Source organism: Geotrypetes seraphini, chromosome 17 (genome assembly GCF_902459505.1).
Source record: "Geotrypetes seraphini chromosome 17, aGeoSer1.1, whole genome shotgun sequence".
In the NCBI taxonomy this organism is placed as follows: Eukaryota; Metazoa; Chordata; class Amphibia; order Gymnophiona; family Dermophiidae; genus Geotrypetes; species Geotrypetes seraphini.
The window spans coordinates 36,388,415-36,405,323 of NC_047100.1; the positions used below are offsets into that span (position 1 = coordinate 36,388,415).

The 16,909-nt window shown below is 41.7% G+C and overlaps 1 protein-coding gene and 1 long non-coding RNA gene across 4 annotated transcripts in view; one reads left to right on the forward strand and one right to left on the reverse strand.

The window, feature by feature from the left end:
- Positions 1-16,909, forward strand: part of LOC117351224 (store-operated calcium entry regulator STIMATE-like) — a 310,978-nt gene that overhangs the window by 198,847 nt on the left and 95,222 nt on the right. The gene's annotated exons all lie outside the window — the stretch shown is intronic.
- The window catches only part of LOC117351225, a 127,427-nt gene that overhangs the window by 28,070 nt on the left and 82,448 nt on the right, over positions 1-16,909 (reverse strand). Inside the window, exons 3-4 of one of the 3 annotated variants that reach the window (XR_004537354.1) lie at positions 8,754-8,924; positions 8,542-8,673 (exon numbers count right to left, since the gene is read on the reverse strand). The exons of 1 other annotated variant lie outside the window; for it this stretch is intronic. This is a non-coding gene — a long non-coding RNA (uncharacterized LOC117351225). Of the gene's footprint in view, positions 1-8,541; positions 8,674-8,753; positions 8,925-16,909 lie in introns of those variants that run through there. One more of the 3 variants, XR_004537353.1, reaches the window with a different exon arrangement.

The window sequence follows — 16,909 nt, forward strand, 5'->3', positions numbered from 1 at the left end:
CAGACGTTCCCCACCCAGACAACAATTTCTTGACGTAAACCCCCATCCAAACAAAATTAGTCTTTTTAAAGTCTAGAACCTTTGTTTTTGAATGAGCCCTCTCTATACCCATCTTAATATTAAACCGTACCATGCAGTGATCACTGGATGCCAGATGATCACCCACTATAACATCAGAAACACTTTTCCCATTTGTAAGCACTAAGTCCAGTATGACCCCATCCCGCATGGGTTCCATTACCCAACTGCTGGAACAGTTCTCCTTGTAGAGAAATCAGGATCTCCTACTTCTAGAAGGCCCCGCAATAGGGATACCCCAATCAACATCCGGCATGTTAAAATCACCTATTAGCAAGACTTCCCCTGTTTTAGATATATTCTGAATATCTACTATTATCCCAGGACAAGCAGGCAGCATATTCTTGACTGATGGGTGACGGCACCGACGGAGCCCCGGTACGGACAATTTTAGAGTGATTGCACTCTAAGAACTTTTAGAAAGTTCTAGCTCGGCCGCACCGCGCACGCGCGAGTGCCTTCCCGCCCGACAGAGGCGCGCGGTCCCTCAGTTTCTTAGTTTCCGCGGAGCTAAGAAGACGCGTTTTCAACGGCTGTTGAAATTTTTTCCTAACTTGCCTTCCCGCTCGCGTAAACGTTTTGGCTTAATTTGCCTTTTTTCTTTCTTTCAATTTTGTTAAAAAAAAAAAATAAATAAAAAAAAACTTTTATTTTTTTCTTCAGTTTTCGGTTTTCCCCGGCGGGGCCTTCTGCCACCATCGAAGCCTCGGCCTTCGATTTGGCGGAAGCCGTTTTTACTTTCATGCCCCCTCAACCGGGTTTTAAAAAGTGCCAGCGGTGTGCTAGGCCTATATCTCTCACGGACCCACACAACTGGTGTTTACAGTGTTTGGGTCCTGAGCATCAGGCCTCTACTTGCACCCGCTGTGCTACTTTAAAAAAACGGACATTAAAAAATCGCCAAATTCAACAGCGATTGTTGTTCGGTGCCGAGATGTCCGACCCCGTTCCTTCGACTCCGGCTTCGGCACCGATTCAGTCGGCACCCTCGTCTTCGACGCCGCGTGATTCCACACCGGCATCTCAACAGTCAGGTAAGCCGGCTAAGAAGCCTTCCCCGCTGGAACGTCTTCCGGCCTCGAGTGCAGTGAGTCCAATCCTGCCGCCTGTAAGACGCCAGCGGAAGCGCTCCGCCCCTATAGAGGTGAGTCCCTCGACATCGGGCTCCTCATCTCCGGGGCGTCGAGCGGCACCGCAGGTACCGCAGAAGAAAAAAGCGGTACCGGTGCCATCCCTCGATGACCGCATTACGGCCATCCTTCAGGTGCAGCTTAAGGAGCAATTAGGACGACTCCTTCCTGCTATCATGACACCGAACCTTCCGGTGCCAGTCCGCACCGAGCCATCGGTACCGGTTGTGGAACAACCCGTATCGATACCGATTGTGGAACCCGTGTTACCCGCTTCCACTGTCTCGGTACCGCTTCACCTAACCTCATCGGTATCGATGCCAGTCCTTGCACCGGAGCCGAGAGCTCACCATCAATCGGTGCAGACTTCGGCACCGGTGCGACCGATAACTTCTCCTGACTCGGTATCGATGAGGTCGGGTAAGTCGGTGCGCAAAACCCGACACATGCAAACGTCGACACCTGAGTCTCGGGACCATTCTTCCCATGTCAGAGACCCTGATCTGTGGGGAGACTCAGAGGAACCCTTTCTTTCTGAAGGCGAATGTTCCTCAGAGGAGGAGGATTCGGCTGTCCCTGACCCATCCTCCAAACAGGCCACTTCCTCTTTCTCCAGTTTTTTGAAAGAGATGTGCGAGTCCTTGTCCATTCCTTTGGAGGCTGAATCCAAAAAGTCTAAAGCTTTTTTGGATGCCCTTGATTTTGATCAGCCTCCAAAGGAATTTTTGAAACTTCCCCTTCATGACATCTTGAGGGAAACTTTCTATAAGAATTTAGAGACTCCTTTAACTGTCCCAGGGGCCCCACGTAAACTGGATTCTCTATATAAGGTAATTCCCATTCCTGGGTTCGACAAACCTCAACTTCCACATGAATCCTTATTTGTCGAATCCACCCTTAAAAAGACTTCAGGAGCCAGTGTATATGCATCTGTCCCTCCTGGCAGAGAAGGAAGGGCCATGGATAAATTTGGTAAGAGGCTCTACCAAAATGCTATGTTGGCAAATAGGGCTGGTAATTATGCTTTTCATTTTTCTTTTTATTTAAAGCATCTCCTTACCACCATGGCTTCTTTCGAAAAATATCTTCCTTCACGAAAGCATCCCGCTTTTCACACATGCTTGGCGTCTCTTCTACAATTACGTAAGTTTATGGTTAGATCCATATATGACACCTTTGAACTAACATCCAGAGCGACAGCAATGTCAGTAGCTATGCGTCGTTTGGCCTGGCTTCGGGTATCCGAGCTTGATGTTAACCATCAAGATCGGTTAGCCAACGCCCCATGCCTAGGGGATGAGCTTTTTGGGGATTCCATGGACTCAACCACACAAAAGCTCTCTGCTCATGAGACGCGCTGGGATACCCTGCTTAAGAATAAAAAGAAGCCTCCTCCGCCAAGACCATATAGGCAGCAATCGGCCTATCAACGCCGCTTCACAGCTCGTCCATTGACTACCACTGCTCAGCAACCTAGGCGTCAGAGGCAACAACAACGTCAGCCTCCCAGACAACAGCAGCAGCAACAAGCTGTAAAACAACCTCCTCAGCAGAAGTCACAGCCCTTTTGACTTCATTCTCCACAGTATAGCCAGTATCCCTATTCCTGCTCTCCTGCCTCAGCCTATAGGAGGTCGACTTTCTCTGTTCCTCAGCCGGTGGGAAGTAATCACATTGGACCAATGGGTCCTCAACATCATCCGCCACGGCTACTCTCTCAACTTTCAGACTCTTCCACCTCAAAGCCTGCCAAAAGAGTCTGCTTTGAACAGTCCTCAATCGGCCCTCCTTATTCAGGAGGTCCAATCCCTCCTCCTTCTGAACGCTATAGAGGAAGTTCCTCTACATCAAAAGGGGCAGGGATTCTACTCCCGTTACTTTCTAGTCCCCAAAAAAACAGGAGATCTCAGACCCATCCTGGATCTTCGCGATCTCAACATTCATCTAGTAAAAGAAAAATTCAAGATGCTTTCTTTAGCCATCCTTTATCCCCTTCTAAATCAAAACGACTGGCTATGCTCCCTCGATCTCAAAGAGGCTTACACTCACATACCGATCAATGTAACCTCAAGACCATATCTCCGATTCATGATCAATCATTGTCATTACCAGTACAAGGTGCTGCCCTTCGGTCTTGCCTCATCTCCAAGGGTATTCACCAAATGTCTCATTGTGGTAGCGGCATTTCTACGCTCTCACCACCTTCATGTATTTCCTTACCTGGACGATTGGTTGATCAAAGCCACATCCGCTCAAGCAGTTCTTCTGGCCACCAACCAAACCATCCAGTTTCTACAACTTCTGGGATTCGAGATCAATCTACCCAAATCTCATATCATTCCCACTCAGAGACTTCAATTCATTGGAGCGATCCTGGATACACTCCTAATGAGAGCTTTCCTACCATCCAATCGTCTCCAGACTTTTCAGTCTCTATGTCAGCAGGTGCTTCCACTGCCGTCCATCTCAGCAAGACAAATGATGGTACTCTTGGGGCACATGGCATCCACAGTTCATGTCACACCTCACGCCCGTCTTCACCTGCGCACTCCTCAATGGATCCTTGCTACCCAGTGGTCCCAAGCGTCGGATCCTTGCTCACGACACATATCTGTGACATCATCTCTTCGTCAGTCTCTTCAATGGTGGTTGGTATCCTCAAATCTATCCAGAGGTCTTCTGTTCCATCAGCCTCCTCATCAACTAGTCATCACCACCGACGCCTCTCTGTATGCATGGGGAGCTCACTTGAACGAGTTCCAGACTCAAGGTCTTTGGTCAGCCCAGGAAAGGAAGCATCAAATCAATTTCCTGGAACTCAGAGCGATGTTTTATGCCCTCAAGGCCTTCCAACATCTTCTCTTTCCTCAGGTCCTTCTGTTGTGCACAGACAATCAGGTTGCGATGTACTACATCAACAAACAGGGTGGGACAGGCTCTCGCCTTTTATGCCAGGAAGCCCAGAAGATCTGGACTTGGGCCATAGATCATCATCTCTTCCTGAAAGCTATATACATTCAGGGGGCTCAGAATTCTTTAGCGGACAAACTCAGCAGAATTCTCCAACCTCACGAGTGGACACTCGATCCCGTAACTCTGCAGTCTATCTTCGATCAATGGGGCACTCCTCAGATAGACCTCTTTGCAGCTCCTCACAATCATCAGCTGCCCCTATTCTGCTCCAGACTTTACTCTCCGCACCGTCTAACAGCAGATGCTTTTCTCCTCGACTGGTCGAATCTGTTCCTGTACGCCTTCCCTCCTCTGCCTCTCATGTTGAGAACCTTGTTCAAGCTCAAGAGGGAACGAGCCACCATGATTCTGATTGCTCCGAGGTGGCCCAGGCAACATTGGTTCTCCCTTCTACTTCAACTCAGTTCCAGGGAACCTTTTCTTCTTCCTCTGTTTCCTTCTCTGCTTACGCAACAGCAGGGAACCCTTCTGCATCCCAACCTCCAGTCTCTACACCTGACGGCTTGGTATCTCTCGGGCTGAACTCGACTGATACTCTTTTGTCTCAGCCCGTTCGTTCCATTCTGGATGCCTCCAGGAAACCAGCCACTCTACAATGTTACCATCAAAAGTGGACGAGATTTTCTTCCTGGTGTCTTCTTCATCATCTTGATCCCACTTCCCTGGCAGTGGAGACGTTGTTAGATTATCTTCTTTCTTTGTCTGACTCTGGCCTGAAGTCCTCTTCCATCAGAGTCCACCTCAGTGCCATTGCAGCTTTTCATGAGCCAGTCCATGGAAAACTTCTTTCAGCTCATCCCCTGGTGTCCAGGTTCATGCGTGGGCTTTTCAATGTTAAACCACCTCTTAAAGCCCCTCCGGTTATCTGGGATCTCAATGTGGTTCTTTCAGCTTTAATGAAACCTCCATTTGAACCTTTAGCTACTTCTCCTTTCAAATTTCTCACTTGGAAAGTACTTTTCCTTATTGCTCTTACCTCTGCCAGGAGAGTCAGTGAGCTTCATGCACTGGTTGCAGATCCACCTTTTACGGTTTTTCACCATGACAAGGTGGTTCTACGTACACATCCAAAGTTTCTCCCCAAGGTTGTTTCTGAATTTCATCTCAACCAATCCATTGTTCTACCGGTTTTCTTTCCAAAACCTCATTCTCATTCTGGGGAACAAGCTCTGCATACTTTGGATTGTAAAAGGGCTCTTGCTTACTATCTGGAGCGTACGAAACCCCACAGATCAGTTCCCCAGCTTTTTCTGTCCTTTGATCCGAATAAATTGGGACGTCCTGTTTCTAAACGTACGTTGTCTAATTGGCTGGCAGCGTGCATTTCATTCTGTTATGCTCAGACCGGACTGACACTGGAAGGTTCTGTCACGGCCCATAGAGTCAGAGCAATGGCAGCATCTGTAGCTTTCCTCCGTTCCACTCCTATTGAGGAAATCTGCAAAGCTGCTACTTGGTCCTCAGTTCACACTTTTACATCTCATTATTGTCTGGATGCATTCTCCAGAAGGGATGGTCACTTCGGCCAGTCTGTTTTACAAAATTTGTTTTCTTAATGGCCAACCTTCCCTCCATCCCTCTTTTTGTTAGCTTAGAGGTCACCCATCAGTCAAGAATATGCTGCCTGCTTGTCCTGGGATAAAGCACAGTTACTTACCGTAACAGGTGTTATCCAGGGACAGCAGGCAGATATTCTTGCGTCCCACCCACCTCCCCGGGTTGGCTTCTTAGCTGGCTTATACTAACTGAGGGACCGCGCGCCTCTGTCGGGCGGGAAGGCACTCGCGCATGCGCGGTGCGGCCGAGCTAGAACTTTCTAAAAGTTCTTAGAGTGCAATCACTCTAAAATTGTCCGTGCCGGGGCTCCGTCGGTGCCGTCACCCATCAGTCAAGAATATCTGCCTGCTGTCCCTGGATAACACCTGTTACGGTAAGTAACTGTGCTTTAAATCTCTGTCTATTTCTTCCGTCTGTGAAGGAGGTCTGTATATCACACCAATGTAAATGTATTCACCATTCCCTCTTTCCAAATTGATCCACAGTGCCTCTTCCTTGCCCTGCAATTGTGTGGCTTTAATATGATTTTTAACATATAACACTACTCCCCCTCCCTTTTCTACCTAACCCGTCTTTCCTGAACAGATTTTAGCCCGGTATAACTACATCCCAGTCATGGTTCTCCTTGAACCATGTCTCTGTGATCGCCACTATATCCAACTCCTTCCATCACAGCTTCTAGATCCAGAATCTTGTTTCCCATACTTCGAGCATCAGTATGGTGATTGAGTGGCAAATACACCAGCTTTTCAAGGAACTTAGATAACACTGACAAGGCAGCTATCAGCCTATGGTTCTTAAGTTCACCCATCCCCAATTTCATGTCCTTCACTAAAGGTTTAATTGTAACCTCTGTATTAAGATAATACCTGAATGCAGTCAGTTGTCTAGTCAATTGTTGACATTCAGATTTAATCAAAGTCTGGGTGTTCTCTAGGACTTTCCAAAATAAATGTTGGTGTTTGTGAAACCAGCTGCCTACACTTTGTACTGAATTCTGACAGAAGTCTCAGACTACACTAATGGAGGGTTATCAGGTTGCCTGTGGTATTGGTGTATAAGTGAACATCGTGCTCTCTCTTAAGATGCATGTTTACTAAGCTTTGTTAGGTACGTAATGCTGCCTTAAATGTGTACCAATTGCCAAGTTAAACAGCTAATTTGGAAAATGGATGGGGATTGTATTTTACAGCTAAGGCAGAGGTTGTTGCATGTTAGCCACTAATGTGATAAATAATGCAGTTTAGATCATTGGTCTGTTAACTATCTCTGTCTAAATGCCCCTAGCAGTTAATACAAGTTTTGTACCTAGTGGGCCATCACGTTGGCAGTCTGTGAGCATTAGGGAGAAAAACTTAGCATAGTACATAGGCTCCTAAAACTTGCCTGCACCATCCGCAGATCTGGGTGGATAACAAAAATAGCCATCAAGTCCAGTAGCCTGTTCTCACGGTGGCCAATCCAGGTCACTAGTACCTGGTCAAAACCCAAAGAGTAGCAACTTTCCATGCTACCGATAGTTCAAATAAGATCAAAAGACTTTTTGTTTACAAAATTCAATAGAATCGTAAAAATTTTAAACTTTTTGCTCTTGTGTTCTGCTGCTAATTCAGTGATTTGTTAGGCTGTGGGTCTCAAGATCATTTGGTTACTAACATAAGAATTGCCGCTGCTGGGTCAGACCAGTGGTCCATCGTGCCCAGCAGTCCGCTCACACGGCGGCCCTCTGGTCAAAGACCAGCGCCCTGAGACTAGCTCTACCTGAGGGCGTTCCGGTTCAGCAGACGGACACCGGAAAATACGATGTGAACAGTGCAGAAAATCATTCTCGGAGGGTTAGGAAATGACCTAATTAACATTCATTTGACTACGTTTGCATGCTATTGCACTGCTGTTTGGCACTCATGTTGTCTCGCTGTAGAGCCCTCTGAGCATTCAGAGTTCACTAATGTGTGCGCTAGTCCAGCGCTAATCGCTTCTAGTACCCACATTTGGTTTTGAGCATCGGCCCATCAGTGCACACACCCAAAATTAGAAATGTGGACATCTAGATGGCACATTTTTTTATTTTAACAGAGCAGGATGATGGAAATTTCAGAGTTTTTCTTAAGTAAATGATGTTTTCCCTTTAGTTGCTTGTCTGGCGACAGCCACCTCTTCTACTGCCCAATATGGAAGGCAAAATTTGAACCATGGGGCTTGAACTTTTGCATTAAGTGTCAAAACAGCAACAGAGGGACAACCACTTTCCTTTTCTTTCACTTGTGACCAGGACTGGGCCAGGGCTTCAGGTGATAGGGGAGTGGGAGAGAAAGAGTTGATTGAGTGGTGGTGGTGTTGGTGGGGAGCTTGATGTCTGTGTGCCATCTGGGGAAGAAAAGAGATCTGGGTGTATATATGCCACAGGAGTGGAAGGGGGGAGAAAGGTGTATGTATGCAGTTGTTGGGAAGGGGCTGGCATCTGTTCCTTTCTTTTTATCAGCTGACTACTGGTGTGAAAATTATATTTGCTTGTCATCAGTAGCAGATGAATCCACAGATGTGTGAGTTATGACTATCTACCAGTAAGTGGATATGGAGAGCATTAAAATGGGCTCTGTCATACAGGATGGCATACTCCTTGGTCAGTGTTCAGATAAGTGCTTCTTCAAAATGAAATCTCTTAGACAAGATATTCTTAAGACAAATCTAGTGCTAAGCGTACATCCTCACATTCATTCATTCAATAAATTCTTCAGGACTTCAGAGATAAGAGTATCAAAGCAGAATTAGCGATAACCTGATTCACCACTATTTTCATCAGTCCACTTAAAAAAAACTTTATTCCATAATAAGGATAGTAGCATAACTTATCTTTTTAGTCGCATTGGGGGAAGGAGTTCAAAATAGACACAAATTCATGTTTTGCTATCCAGGCCGTTTCAAGTTACTTCCCCTGTAAATAAAAGCATATCAATGAAAATCTTTCTTCATCTCATCTGCTAAATCTTCAGCAGCTAGTATATAGAATCCCACCTTTAATCTGTCACTTCTATCAGTATAACTCTTCCATTTCAAACAAGGCTGCAGCGTCTTGTCAAATTTAAAGGGCCATGACCCTGTATGAGCTCAGTATTCCATCAACCAATCAGCTTAGACCAACGTCATCCACTCGATTTCCTTATTCAATTCATGGGGTTCAATTGTCTGCAATTTAAAGATTCAAAACTGTTCTTTGAAATTGAGTGTCACAGTTCTGTTGAGCACGCCAGCATTCATAGATAGACTTCTGATTCCATACGACCCCCCAAGATCTTTAAGATCTATCTCTCAATATAACCTTAATATTCCCTCTTTAAAAATCATTGGCACGCGTCGCACCTCCACGTTTTCTGTAACAGCCCCTACAATCAGGAATGCTCTCCCTTTATATCTAAAAATGGAAAAAAACCTAAAAAATTTTAAAAGCAATTTAAAGTGCTTTCTTTTTAAAGATGGTTTTAACTGAACTACTGTCTTTTTTTTTTTTTTTATTATTTGTTTATAAAATTTTACAATATTTCCAAGCATATACATCTTGTACAGTAAAGTGAGATCAAACAGCATATTAAACTAAAATTCCATAATTAATATTACTACAAGGAAATACTAATCTAGCTGATCTCACACTAGTCCTCAATATTATTGGATCCATCATTAAGAGTAGAACATATATAATTCAAATTAATTAAATAAAATAAGAAAAATCCTTATCTGACTAAAGTGCAGGGAACTAACTTTCCATAGACGTTATTATGTTGTTATTCCTTTTTCTAGACGTTTCATTGAGAGAAAACTAATCAGTTGAGATGGCTCTGTAAATATATACTTCAATGATAAATATCTAACTACACATTTACATGGATATCTCAAAAAGAAAAAAAACCCTATTTGAGTCAGTCCAGGTTTTAGAATTAAAAATTCTTTCCTTCTTTTCTGAGTCTCTCTAGAGACATCAGGAAAAATCTGAATATGCTGCCCCAGGAAGTCTTTGGATCTATTTTTAAAGAAAAGTTTTAATATCCAATCCTTGTCTGGAGCCAAGGCAACAGACAACAAGAGAGTAGCTGGAACAGCCATTTCTCTATCTGATTGTTCCAGTATTGCCGAAATGTCCAATGACCTCTCCCGGAGTTCCTCAATTTTTTCTTCTTCTTTGGATTGGGGCTTAGCAGGTAGGTAATACACTCTTGTAAGAGGAGGTAAGGAGTTTTCAGGAATTTCCAAACTACTGTCTTTTAACTATTAATTTTATACTGTTCCCCAGTTCCTAAGTGTTTTTCCCTTATACGTTCCTCACTTTTCTATTACAATTGTATTTCTCCCCCCTTCCCACATGTATCTATGACCTACGGGTCAATATCTACCCAGTTTGTACGGTTTGTAGTCCTGTAGTTTTTATAGGAAAGTATGTTTAATTGTTATTTTTGTTTAAATGTTAATGTTTTTACTTTGTACAATGCTTTGTAGAATCGAAAAAGCGTTTAATCAAAAACTGAATAAACTATAAACTATAACTGGGGGTGTTTAGGCTAATATACTTAAACCACTATAATGGACTAAGTCCTCTTAAGGGACAAAACAAACAGGCAAAATTGAAGACTTATGTGAATGAAGATTCTTGCATATTCGAAATGCACTACTACGCTCTCAGAGACCTGTGTTTTTAAAGCACATAAGTGTTCGAAACAACATATACAGGTAAATGGTTTCTTTCATCGAGCAGTAGTTTTTAAATATATGTGTTTAGGCTAAGCCATGCTTATCATATATACTCAAATATAAACCGAGATTTTGGGGCCAAAAAATGGGGGTCTCTATTTATATTTGTGTCAATGCAGACCCACCCTCCTCCTAAACCTGTTTGCAGGCCTCTGCTGGGCCTGCCGTGAAACCTGGTCCAGCGGTAGCCGGGACAGGACGGATCCCTCCCGCCTCCTGTCCCAGCCGATTCTAATTATCATCTCCTTCCTGCCACAATTCAATGCTGGACCACCAGGAATACTAAAGGTACGAAGGGAAGCGGGAGAGAGATAACAATAATTAGAATCCGTTGGGAGGGATCCGTCTTATCCCGGCTACCGCTGGACCACCAGGTCTCACGGCAGACCTGACAGAGACATCGGAAGGGAGGGGGAAAGGGTACAGAACCTGGCATGGAGGGAGGGGGGATCAGGGTGCAGAGCCAGGCAAGGCAAGGAGTGCACTTGAATATTAATACACACACCCGGTTTATATTAGAGTCAACCTTTTTTCCTCCTCCTGGGGGGAAGGTTACCTCAGTTTATACTTGAGTATATACAGTACTTTTAGTGAGTAAACTTGGTAGTGCCTCCCCTGCCCCCATCCCCATTCTCGTTCCTCACTAAATGCATGCGGCCACAGTTTGGAGGAAGCTGAATTCGTTCTGAGCCACTGAAAACTACTTCAGGTCTGTCAACCCTTTACAGTGGTAAATACACCTTTTAAATTTCTTTTCCTTTCTATTTTGGCTGAGACTGTTAAATGCTGCTCTCATTCTGGGAAGCGAATGCTTGCATATTATTAAACTCCTTGGGAAGGGCTGTATTGGCACATTTGACGGGGTTCTCCTAAATATTCGGGGCTTATGCACTTGGTTTGTGTATGCTTTAATCCTGCCCTGCTCAAAAAGGCACAATAAAGCAAGCTTTTAACCTAAGAGTTATCAAAAGCCTTAGCAACCAGTAAAAGCTTATTAAATGAGCAAAATCAAGCTTTATCAAAACTTCAGAGGTGTCACTCCAAGCTCAGTTAACCTCTCATTGCAAGGAGATTTACACACCAACCTCCTCATGAGTTTTGAAAAAGTATTTTAAATTTTTAAATAAGTGGAAAAACACCCTTCATAAATAAATAGATTTTATAAACCCTAAACCCCTCATTTATCTTTATCCGGGTAAATAGAAACATTTACTTTATCTTAGCATACCATCCGTCGGCCAAGGGGAGTGAATCCGACATGTTTCGCCCGATGACAGCGTCTTTATTAAGGATTCCTCCCGCAACAGCAACAGAATGTAAAGTGAATTAGAATAATAAACGTCAGAATCTTAACCCCGTAACAGAACGTTTTAACCTCTGAATGCCGAATCAACTGGATGCCCCACCCCTCTTTTTATAACTTCCTTTCATCCGACGTTATACTCCCTCCCATACCAGAACCAAAGAGAACAAATCGCACTTAGGCTGGTTGATAAGACTTTTGGGGTAAAAGACTAAATTGTGCTTCTTAACTGCACTGTATTTTCAGCAGCACTACCAATATGAATAGTAGTATTAAATACTCAACTGTGGCTGGGACAGACTTAGAGACCTGAATATGTATACTCTAGACCAGGGGTGTCAAAGTCCCTCCTTGAGGGCCGCAATCCAGTCGGGTTTTCAGGATTTCCCCAATGAATATGCATGAGATCTATTTGCATGCAGTGCTTTCATTGTATACTAATAGATCTCATGCATATTCACTAGAGAAATCCTGAAAACCCGACTGGATTGCGGCCCTCGAGGAGGGACTTTGACATCCCTGCTCTAGAAAAAAGGTGTGAGAGGAGGGATATGATAAAGATGCGACATTAATGTACAGGTGAGTCTTTTTCAAATGAAGGAACATACCAGAAGGAGAGGACATATGACGGAAGTTAAGGGGTGATAGGCTCAGGAGTAATCTAAGCAAATACTTTTTTACAGAAAGGATGGTAGATGTGCAGAATAGTCTCCCGGTAGAGATGGAGATAAAGACTGTCTGAATTCAAAAAAAGTGTGGGAGAGGAGAAGATAGTGGATGTTGCGGATGGGCAGACTAGACGGGCCATTTGGCCTTTATACAGCATGCAAGCTGAAAATTGGGCCCCCAGTTTTTAAATGTTGTATAATACGCCAAATTCAATTACATTTTTATTGAATCTATACTTACTTTTAGATGCAATGCACAAAATGGTTGAAGTATACCAGATTTTAATTTGTGACTAGTAGGAGACAGAGGAGGTAGAAAATGAATACATGCCTCCTTCCCAAGGTGCGTTTGTGTATTTTTTCCCAAATTACCGTATTTTCACGCATATAACGCGCGCGTTATACGCGTTTTTACCTACCGCGCATACCCCTCGCGCGTTATATGCGTGAGCGCGGTATACAAAAGTTTTAAAACATAGTTCCCACCCCGCCCGACGCCCGATTCACCCCCCCAGCAGGACCGCTCGCACCCCCACCCCGAACGACCGCTCGCACGCGCTCCCACCCGCACCCGCATCCACGATCGGAGCAAGAGGGAGCCCAAGCCCTCTTGCCCGGCCGACTCCCCGACGTCCGATACATCCCCCCCCCCCCCGGCAGGACCACTCGCACCCCCACCACGAACGACCGCCGACTTCCCGACAATATCGGGCCAGAAGGGAGCCCAAACCCTCCTGGCCACGGCGACCCCCTAACCCCACCCCGCACTACATTACGGGCAGGAGGGATCCCAGGCCCTCCTGCCCTCGACGCAAACCCCCCTCCCCCCCAACGACCGCCCCCCCCCAAGAACCTCCGACCGCCCCCCAGCCGACCCGCGATCCCCCTGGCGACCCCCACGACCCCCCACCCCCCTTCCCCGTACCTTTGGTAGTTGGCCGGACAGACGGGAGCCAAACCCGCCTGTCCGGCAGGCAGCCAACGAAGGAATGAGGCCGGATTGGCCCATCCATCCTAAAGTTCCGCCTACTGGTGGGGCCTAAGGCGCGTGGGCCAATCAGAATAGGCCCTGGAGCCTTAGGTCCCACCTGGGGGCGCGGCCTGAGGCACATGGGCCCAACCCGACCATGCTGTAGTTGAGGGCGTGGCTTGGAGCGCGCACGATATGGCAGCTTAACCGCAGCGCTCCTCGTATCCAGGCAACAAACGGAAAAAAAATAAAACTTTCACTTTGCTTGATCGATATAAAAATAACATAAAACAACATCGGAAATGGCAAGTATGAAGCAGGGAAAATCTGAAAAGCCTTCAACATCGGGTATATCAGCAAAAAGAACAAAAGTAACTCCCCTGTCACCATCGAGTGTGCCGTTCCCGATGGAAGCTGAAGAACTCACTGAAAAGTCCGATATTATGACTGAACTGTTCAAAATAAAACTGATGCTGACTGAAAATGCTAATAAAATCTCTGAAGTTAAAGAAGAACTTCTCAACATGAAACAAGAGATTCAAACCGAAAGACAGAGAATGGCAGTGATGGAAGAAAAAATGGAGCAATTTGAATCCTTCACACAAGAATATGATAAAGATAAAAAAGAAGTAGCAGCTTTAAAAAATCAATTGGTGGATATGGAAAACCGAGGAAAAAGAAAGAACATCAGAATTTTAGGTCTGGCTGAAAATATTGAAGGGGGAGATCCTGTACAATTCTTGGAAAATCTTTTACCTAAACTGCTTCAGCTCAATTCAAAATGGCCGTTAGAGATAGAAAGAGCCCACAGAATCCCCATAAGAAAGCCAGTAAACCAGGCTGCTCCAAGACCTTTGATATTCAAGGTATTAAGGTACCAACATGCTCAGGAAATATTAAAAATGGCAAAAGCAAATAAAAACTTAAATTACAAAGGATCAAAACTGATTTTAGTTCCTGATTTTGCTAAATATACTGCAAATATAAGAAAACAATTCCTCACATTCAGACAGCAGTTAAAAGAAAAAGGTTACATATATGGAATATATTATCCGTCCACTATGAGAGTATCCAGTGGAAATAAATCCATATATTTTCAAGATCCTGCAAAACTGAAAGAATTTTTGACACAAGAAGAACCTATGTTTACATAAAAAACAGAATAAAAGGAACAATTCAGCTGAAGAAAGAAGATGGAAAAAAGGGAAAAATAAAGAAGATTATTAATAAAAAAAAAAAATAAATAAATAAGACATAAGAAATGTTTACTAACTGGAAAGATAATTTATTGATATATTGGATGCAATAATATAATATTATTTTATCAAATTAATTATTAATAAAATATTTGCATCCACATTCATTAATACTAGTGGAGAAAAAAAAAATTTTTTTTTAATTATTAAAATATAAATTAATTATAAAATTAAATTATTTATATAAAAAATATATTTTAATCAGAATAGAGAGTTTATTCAATTATATAAGCATATTAACTTATTATGATTAATGAATAATGAAAATGATTTACAATGAATTTATTATTAATATTATTGAAAGGAAAATTTGTTATATTGAGAATAAGACTTAAAAATGAAATATTAATTTATTATAAAAACAATATTTTAATTCTATGTAAGAAGATTGTAATTTTATGAAATATATATAAGATAAGAATTTGATTTATTGAAGGGATTAATTAATAAAATAGGTGTCTATTATAAAATTTATATTTAATTCAATTATTGGTCATATTAACTTATTATGGAAAAATAAGGAATTGATTGATTGGTAGATAATTAATAAAATAGGAATTCATTATAAAATTTATTTATTGATATAAAATGTATATTTTATTCAAGTATTCATTCAAATTAATTCATTATGAAGATGATCTATGAAAATGATTGAAATGCATTTATTATTAATATTAATATTTTTATAAAAATGGCTATATTTAATTTACATGATGAATAACAGATATATAGAGAATAAGAGCTATATTTGTAATATGTTTATTTATTAAGATTATTATATTACATGTATGCATGATATTGAATTTAATTTTATGAATCAACTATATATAATTCTTAGTAATTTTATAAAATTTTATAGATTAAATGGATATAATTTTCAATTATATAAGGGTGGAAGTATAAAGAATGTATTGAATTTAGAGATATGTTTTTAAATAATATAATGAATTATTAGTTGCCTGGGGATGGAGATTTAGGTTTTGCATGACCAATGCGTGTTCCAGATCAGAATATGATAATGGGTGGGGGGGGAGGGAAAATAATGGGTGGGATAGGGGATAAATTTTTATTGAATGTGCTAGGATCTAATCTTGTAAATTAAAACATAATTATTAATTAGATGGATATAAAAATGTATTCGCTGAATGTCAATGGTTTAAATCATCCTATTAAGAAGAAGAAATTATTATCGTTCCTTAAAAATCAAAATGCGGACATTTACTTCATTCAAGAGACGCATCTTTTGGAAATTGAATCAAAAAAATTATCTGGAGGTTGGATTTCTAAATGTTTATTTGCACCGGCTTTAAAGAAAAAAGCTGGAGTGGCTGTTCTAATAAACAAAAAATGTAATGCAGATTTTAAATTAATTAATTATGATCCCTTAGGTAGATGGGTACATATCGAAATGGTTCTGGGAAATACAACCCTGAATTTATTCAATTTATATGCTCCTAATATGAATCAAATGGAGTTTTTTAAACAAATTCAACAATTACTTTTACCACTGGCTACATCTAATTTAATAGTAGCAGGGGATTTCAATGCTGTAATGGATCCGATTTTGGATAAAAAACCAAGTAAAGTTATGAAATCATTAGGCTTAGATAATTTGATACTATCTTGTGATTTAGTAGATATATGGCGAATTCTTCATTTTAATGAACAGGAATTTTCTTTTTGTTCTCAGGTCCATAAATCCTTTTCACGAATTGATTATATATTTGTTTCTAATAATATAGCGCAGCGTGTATTAAAAGCAGTAATTGATCCCATTATAATTTCAGATCATGCTGGTGTGTGGATTAATCTTCAAAATTATGATGTTGAAAACTTTGATTCAATTTGGAGATTTAATAATGATTTACTAGCGGATTCAAAATTTCTTGAAGATTTTAAAATAAAAATGCAAGAATTCTTTCAATTTAATGAATCAGATACTATTAATGCTGAGATCTTATGGGATGCTTTTAAAGCAACTATGAGAGGAAATATTATTTCATATTCAACATTTATTAATAAACAAAAAAAAAAAACAATTTCTTGAGATGGGAAAGCAAATTAAATTATTAGAAAATAAATTAATTGAGAAATGGGAAAATAATACATTACAAGAATTATTAAAATTAAAAGTTAAATATAATGAGATTTCTTCTCAAATTGTGAGGAAAGACATTTTCAATAAACAAGTACAATATTATGGAAATTCAAATAAAGCGGGGAAATTATTAGCA